The sequence below is a fragment of the Solanum tuberosum genome, unplaced genomic scaffold (genome assembly GCF_000226075.1).
Source record: "Solanum tuberosum cultivar DM 1-3 516 R44 unplaced genomic scaffold, SolTub_3.0 scf01303, whole genome shotgun sequence".
NCBI lineage: Eukaryota > Viridiplantae > Streptophyta > Magnoliopsida > Solanales > Solanaceae > Solanum > Solanum tuberosum.
This window is the reverse complement of record NW_006240362.1, coordinates 1-8,250: the sequence shown is the minus strand read 5'-3', so window position 1 is coordinate 8,250 and position 8,250 is coordinate 1. Positions and strand designations below refer to the sequence as shown.

Below are 8,250 nucleotides of genomic sequence, written 5' to 3'. Positions count from 1 at the left end.
CTTGGGACCGCCCATTGGCTGAGAGCCTGCCTCTCTGGAAGGACGTGCACCTACCACATCAGAAGTGGCAGCTTTTCTAACAGCTGTCTTGTCATCCTTTCACATACGCAGTCTTTCAGGGACCAGGTCCCTTGCAGACTTTTCTTAGTAAGTTCTTGAGAAGACGTGATGGCTCACTCTCTTTTTGAATGAATGAATTAATTTGTTGTTTGTCATGTTGACTAAGTCAACCATAAAGAGCTATTAACCGTTTGACAAACAACCTCGTCCTTTTTGATTGGTGTAGTACTCTGACGGCTCCACCAACTTCTGACGTGTGTTTACATCCCTACTCTATTCAAAAAGGGCGAAACGTCGCGGTGACTCAAAAAATAATCAATTGATTCAATTTTAAAAGAATTTTAAGAATAAACAAATTTTAAAGGAGTCGCCACCTAATTTTAGGAAAAAACTAGGAAAACCATTAAGTGATCTACGGAACCAAGATTCTAGATAAGGGGTTCAAATTATTCCGAAGGAAAGGTGTTAGGCATCCTTCAAAATCCACAAATGTGGGTTCCGACTGAGTTTATTTTTTTCAAATTGAGGAGGAAATAAAAATAATATACAAATAAAACAAACATACAAGATACACAAGTAATAAAATAAAATATTATAAGAAACAACCTAGATTTTTCTATCGTCAATAATATACGATAATGAATCAAAATATTGTTCGAACTTTGTTCGAATAGCTTCAATGGGAAGCAGCTCCGGGTACCTGTAAAGACACTTAGTAAAAGTGTTAGTAATAAATAAATATGAATAAAAATAAGTGAATTACACAATAACTTAAAAGATAAAAACCCGTCTTATTAACATGGGAGGCCTTGGAAATCAACGGTAATTTCTTCATCGGCCAATTTTAACATAAAACTCATATAAATTTAAACTAAATTTTCGTCTTTTAAAATGTGGAGGCCTCCAAAATCGACGGAGAGATTTTTTCATTGGCCATTAAATTAAATGCTCAAATAAACATAATAACATAAATAAGATGGCAAATAAAAATAAAATATCAAAGCAATATAACATGAACATAAAACTAGCTAATCAAAATAGGAAGAAACAATTGATAAAGTAGTAAACATAAAGTCAACAATTACAACTGAAAAATAAAACAACAATAATAAAGTGAAGTGGTGAACATACCGTAGCCATACCTATACCAATCTAAATAAGAAATAATATCAATGACACAAGCAACCAAAACAAAAGAAATCATGGCATTTAGCTAAAAGGTGTGTCCCACATTAAAAAAAATATATAAAATCAATATCAATTAATTAACAACTGACCCTCTACATGTATATTCTTTCACATGAATTGAACAACAAACAAAAATAAATAAATCAAACTATAGGAAAAAAAAACAATAAAACAGAGAGCTTGCAACTATCATGAACAAAACGTAACCATGATTATGTAAACAATCACAAGTTATTAAACAAAAATGGAATAAACATAACATAATTCAAAAGTGAAAAAGAAAGTCAACAACAAGATAAGAAAGAGCAGCAACCAACAGTAATAATAGTAACAGAGACCGAAAAGAAAAGAAACTATTCAAATACTTAAATTCCAACTAAATTTCAGCTTTGTTTGAAAAGTCTAACAAACTTAAAATATTATAAGAAATGTGTTCCACCAAGTAAAAATAACAACAAAAAGAACCTAAAACTGGAGCTATTTAAAATGTGGAAGTCTCCAAAATCGACGGAAGGCCTCCAAAACCGACGGAGAGATTTTTTCATTGGCCATTCTTAACAAATAAAATATATAAACTTAAACTAAAATTTCGTCTTTTAAAATGGGAAGGCTCTAAAATCGACGGAGAAATTTTTTCATTGGCCATTTTTAACAAATAAAATATACAAACTTAAACTAAAATTCCGTCTTTTAAAATGGGAAGGCGTCCAAAATCGACGGAGAGATTTTTTCATTGACCAATTGAATATTTTATTTTTTTACACAATCATATAAAATTAACAAGTGACAATATTTCATAAACTACATAAAAATAATAAAAACCAAACAAAATAATTTAAAATAAATAAATAAAGCAACACGGGTCACTGGCCTTCCTTAAAAAGTGAAATGCAATCAATTTTGATTAAATCTAAAATAAACACATGTCTTCCTATTCAAAATAAATTATAAACTAAGGCAACTTGGCAAACGTGTATCACTGGAAACACTATGCTAAAAAATAATAATGAGAAAAGGTAAAATAAAAAATAAAACTTTAAAAATGTAACAAAGAATAACTAACATAGCCCAAATCAAAATGAAAATAAAATAAAAATAGATAAGTTCAAACAAACACACAATAATCTATAATGAAAAAAAAACTATAAACTTTAACAGAAAATACTACTACCATCACAACGAACAAAACTAAATTAACTTAAGAGAAAAAAAGAAAATATAAATAAAGAATTAGCAACCATGCATATCCAGATCTATTGACCAAAAAATAAAAATGAAAAAAAAAGAAGATGACCAAAAAAAAAAAATGAAAAAAAAGAAGAAGAAGATAATAGCACAAAGATTAAAATGAAAAATTAAGAAACCTATATAAAATAATGAATAGCATAGTCAATATAATGAAAGTTATGATGCCAACATTCTAGATTAAAACTAAACACTTTGGATGTCACTTTATAGTAATTAAAAATTAACAAAGGCAGAAGCTAATTTATGATACACAAATAATGGAAGTGATGAAAAATAATAATAAAAAAAAAAAAATAGCAAATAAGATGAGGACATAAGCCAAAATAGATAAAGGAAAAGGCATACCAACAGTATTGAAACGGTGGTCCGCCGGAAATGGAGTGACAATGTGTGCTTTGGCTGAGATTTGGTTGGGTCTGACTTCTTTGCCGGAGGTCGGAGCTGCTGGTTGTTGTTGTTGCAACTAAACAAACACTAAAATAGAAAATATGCATCAACACTAATATCAGCATCTGAAAATATATACAGAGATATATAGAAATGCAAAATAAAAGAAAAAATTACCAAAGATTGCAATTTTTCGAGTGGATCTGGAAATGGGTTTTAGCTTGTCGGAGCTTTGTGGTTGTTCGCGACGTGGTTTCCTCGCTGGAGTTGTTGTTCGCTGTCCGAGTTGTTGGTTTCAGGCGGGTATTTGGATGTTTTCGCCAGAGATGGGCTTGTGGTGGATCCTTGGTCGTTTTTGGGTGGAGATATGGTGGTGTTGGGAAGCTGTTGAGTTGTCTGGTCGGAAAAGAGGTGGGATTTCACCGGAATTTTGCCGGAAATGACAAAGTGAGAGTAGCCTGAAGGGGTCTTGGATCTGGTTTGGAGAAGAAATGGGAGGGAAAAAATAGGGGTTTTAGGGCTGTTCGAGCTTGGCCGGAATCCGGTGGTGGCGGCGCCGGAAAATTTATAAATAGTGAAACCCTATTGTGAATAAAAATCTGAAAATAGTAAACCCCTCTCAAAAAAATTAATTCACCACCCCCCTCTATCCTAATAGACAAACTTTTCTTTATATAGGGAGTTGAAAACTATAATACCACTATTTTAAAATCGTGGGACAAAATCACCGATTAATAAAATATATGTGTATGAAATATTATTTGTATTTGAATGAATTTATAGGTTGTGCAAAATATCAAAATGAATATTAACAAATGTAACAAATAAAATGAATATTAAAAAAAATAAAATAATGAACATAACTAATGACATGTAAAAATGCAATTTTAAGATTAACTGATAAAAGAAAATCCTAAATTTTGATAAATAAGGATAGTTATCGATAAACTTATTTAAAATTATAAAAATTTATTTTGAACTATTAAATAAGTAAAACTTAAAATTTGCGAATTTTTGAAAATGTTAGGCCAAAATTGGGTGTCAACAACGTGGGCAACTTTCCAGCTGTACCCCATTATGGATCTAGACGAGAGAACTCAGCCGAGGACCAGGGCCCTGCATTTGTGAGACACTGAAATAGATAGTCTCGTCCGCTCTTCCTGTTGGTGCAGTACACTGCACTTTTCACCTACCACCTGACATGACAGCTTTACAGCTGTACTCCATTTGTATCTGGACGAGAGCACTCTGCCAGGGACCAGGTCCCTGCATTTGTGAGGATCATCAAAACACCTAGAATATAACATTTCCCCCTTTTTTGATGATTACACACAAATATTCTTCACACTAAGTTTATTCATTCATTTCCCTATTAGCAGTCCCAATAACAAGGATCTGGTTCCTTGTTAGATCGATAAGTTTGTTAAATCATCAAAACTTCATATCAACTACGAACTAACATCTCATATCAACTTCGAACTAACACATAAAGATCAAAATCTCCAAAATTTCATAAAATTCATGAGATATTCATAAAGAGATCAAGACGATATGGTCTCGTATGTTCATGAAATACATTACTAATAGCCCTCGAACCACGGAGAAATCCATAGAGAAGAATCAAGTTGTTCTATCAATAATATTCTTGTTTCTTCAGATTTTATTTATGATTGATTTACTTTCCACATATTCAAAATTTGTTGCAAACAAGATGATAATGAGACACTTCTCATTTCAAAAAATAAATTTTAAAAAATCAAATAATAAAAAGATACATGAAAATTTGTTTTCAAACTCTAATAGCAATTTTTGAGTCACTCCAACATACTCCATAATCAAACCATTCCAAAGGAATTTTAGTGATGCATGTTGTGATAGGAGCATAGACAATTTTGAGAACCTATATCATCTGCTAGACAAGGAGCCAAAATTATTCCACACCATTTTTCCCTCTCTTGCATTAAATCTTTGAAAAAATTGTCTATGATTTCTTTTGTTGTGCCTGACATAACCACAACATGTGCCGTATCTCTTGTGCAAGATAGTTGCCCAACGACGAATGAACTTATCGTCACAAGGTCGTTCAAACACCACGATATTGCTTAACTCATTGAGCATAGCACTAATTCCTGCTTTATGAAGCCGGTCCTTCAAATACCGAGCATTTTCATAGAACATTTTGGCATCCTGTTGCAATCCGACATGACCTTTCATGCTTAAACTGTACCATAAGAATATTGGTGCCAAACCATTTCGACTTCCAGAAATTGTATTATCTATTGAGGCAATATACTCAACTTTCTTGAGATAGTAGTAATGTAAGTTTTCCTTGTTATTTGAACTCCACAAAGCATGGAACATCCCAAAAATTTGTGGCCTGAAACTGAAATACTGCCTATTGACTTCTTGAAGGTAATTATTTTCGCCTATTGATGAATACAAAGAGACACGTGTCATTTTCTATTTGTTCCCTTAAAAGAAAATAATGGACTAAAGTAATTAATATCCTTACATGGTTGATGAAGGGGACAATTAACCCATATAGTGCAGCATCACAATGGATGTAAAACCTATCATTGGAATAACCACAATTTTCAAGTATTTGTAGGATCATATCAACATCATCAATTGCTCCTTTGTAGGTAGTTCCTACAAATACATAAATTAACATAAATTTTTAAAAATAATAGTATTCCACATATGATCTAAATATATATGTGTATATATGATCTACCAAAATTGATATTGATGATGGCTGGTTTGTTCTTGTTGACAAGTAACTTTGATCGCAAATCTTCATAATCAATTTCCCCATTAACTAAAGTGTTAATAGTTTCTAGATCCATTCGATACATTCTTGCTGCTTTGAAGATCGAGTAATGTGAGTCTGTTGATGCATATATTATTCCATCGGGAAGTAGCTCTCTTCTACACAAATTGTGAAAGTGAAGATAGGTATGTTAGACTCATGGTGTTATGCCTAAATATTGTGTTTTTCAATTCATACAACTTAATTTTATGTATTTCCCATATTTTTCATATTATACATATAAGTATAATACGTGGCTTGAAAATATTGAATTCAGATGATCAACTTGTAACTAGATTTGCCTCTGAAAGTGAAACTTACCCAACCAAAAGGCCATGGAGATTGCCCTCAGTGCCACCACTAGTAATGTATCCCCAATATTCATCTTTCTCAATTTCCCAGAGTTGTGCAAACCAATCTAAAACAGCCACTTCAAAATCTTTTGAATGGAAATCTGTAGGGTGCTGAGTAAAGGGGTCTCCAAAATTGTTCAAATGAAATTGCAAGAGTGGGCCTAAAGCAGCATGATGTTCATAATAAAGGTTAATTGGATAACCTGTAAAATAAACAATCTAGAGAGATCAAATTTACATATATAATGGATAACCTAATGCTCAAAACTTTTGTAAAATGAAGTTTGAGTTTGATTACTCAAATTTCATTATGGATTTTAAACTTTTGCACTACTTTTAGTCTAGAGAGATCAAATTTACATATATAATGGATAACCTAATGCTCAAAACTTTTGTAAAATGAAGTTTGAGTTTGATTACTCAAATTTCATTATGGATTTTATACTTTTGCACTACTTTTAGCATCTTAATTTGTAATATCATCATAGAGTGTAATACAAACTGGTGAAGATCATAAAATATTTAATTTTGTCTTGTTCTTATTTTCTTCATGCAAGTTAACTAGTAGAGGTTTCTTACCTCATTAGAATTGGTAAGATAATGTCTAGTCCTCCTTGCATTACTTATTTCTGTTGAATTTCTTTTAATTATATTATTAATAAAAGGCCGCTAAACACACTGTCTAGTAGGACAAATTTACTATAAAAAATCTATGTAATAATTAATATTTTAATTTCTTTGTAAGGAGTATAATATATATACCTCCAGCACATTACGTTTGTACTCGGGAAATTTATAAACTCCCTAACTTTTTTTATTTATTTATTTGACAACAACTCCCTAACTCATTTATTAAATAAATAATGCCATACATATTTAATTAATGCATTATTTTTTTTATAAAAGTACAATAACAATAACACATTCCGTAAAATTTCATTAAAATGAATGTGAGACGATAGAGTGTACGCATACCTTCAATAACACATTCCGTAAAATTTCATCAAATTCAATGTGAGACGATAGAGTCTACGCATACCTCATCTCTACCTCCATGAGGTAGAGAGGTTGTTTCCTAAAGATTACATCAAACCCAAGTAAAGGAGAGGAAAATAAAGGAGAAAACATTATAGTTAATAAGAAAAACACCGTAGAGCCTACAAGTTACGAAAGAAACAATACCAACAACAAAATAGTATAATAATCGAAACATAATACACAATACATGATAATAGATTAAGAAAAAAAAAAGCAAGACAAGACAACATTCTATCCCTACTAACTTTCTATCCTAATACAGGACCTCCACTCCCCTCCTATCTAGAGTCATATTCTCGATAATATGAAGTTGCAGTAAGAAGTACAAAGGTTTTATATTTTTATTTTGAGTGAGGTGTCAAAAACACATCTAAAATATCTCATTTTTTTAATTAATTTGATATCTAAACTATTGGAAGTGTGAATTTTATACCTAAACTATCACATATTAGTTTGAGAAACACACCTCTCTGAAATATTATCTCCCGCATTTATACAAAAAGAATGTATATCTACTGATTACCTATATGATATTTCATCCTCTGGGATAATGTTTCTACGTATTGAGTCAAAATCATGTTCAATTCTTCAAAAGATGTTTTATCCTTAACAGGTTCAATCAAACTAAGACACATATTTTCCCTCGGAGACGATGGTGCATTGATTCCATTTTTTGTTGCGACAACCATTGAGTCAAACTCCTATTTCATAATCACAAAAAAATTAATATATGTATTAATATGATTTAAAATGAATAAATGAGTATATAAAAGAAAGAATAGAAAATTGAGCATAAATATTACGTACACTTTCAGTTCCCATTCTAATAGAAGCAAAAAATTAAAATAATTGGAGAAGAGGATATATAATTGTCTCAAAGAGATCAAAGTTTGGTGCATCTCACTATCTTTGGAACCTTCAATTTATAACCACAAAAGTTGCTTTGCCTTCTTAACTTTTGTTTGGTGAATCTTAAATTTCATCACTGTCAATTGTCACGTTGAATACGTTAAAGGACAATATCTTAAACTTTGAAAATAGCATAAGCTTGGAAAAATATTCATCTTTTCTCCCCTAATAATTAGGAGATAGGAGTCTCAGGTTCAGGTTCGATTGGTCAAAAAAAAATTAAAAAAATTTCTCTATGAAAATAAATTCTTTAAAATT

At 31.2% G+C, this 8,250-nt stretch overlaps 1 pseudogene; it reads right to left on the bottom strand.

The window, feature by feature from the left end:
• Positions 1-4,703: 4,703 nt before the first annotated feature.
• Positions 4,704-7,939, bottom strand: LOC102593895 (histidine decarboxylase-like; annotated as a pseudogene).
• Between the last annotated feature and the right edge of the window lie 311 nt (positions 7,940-8,250).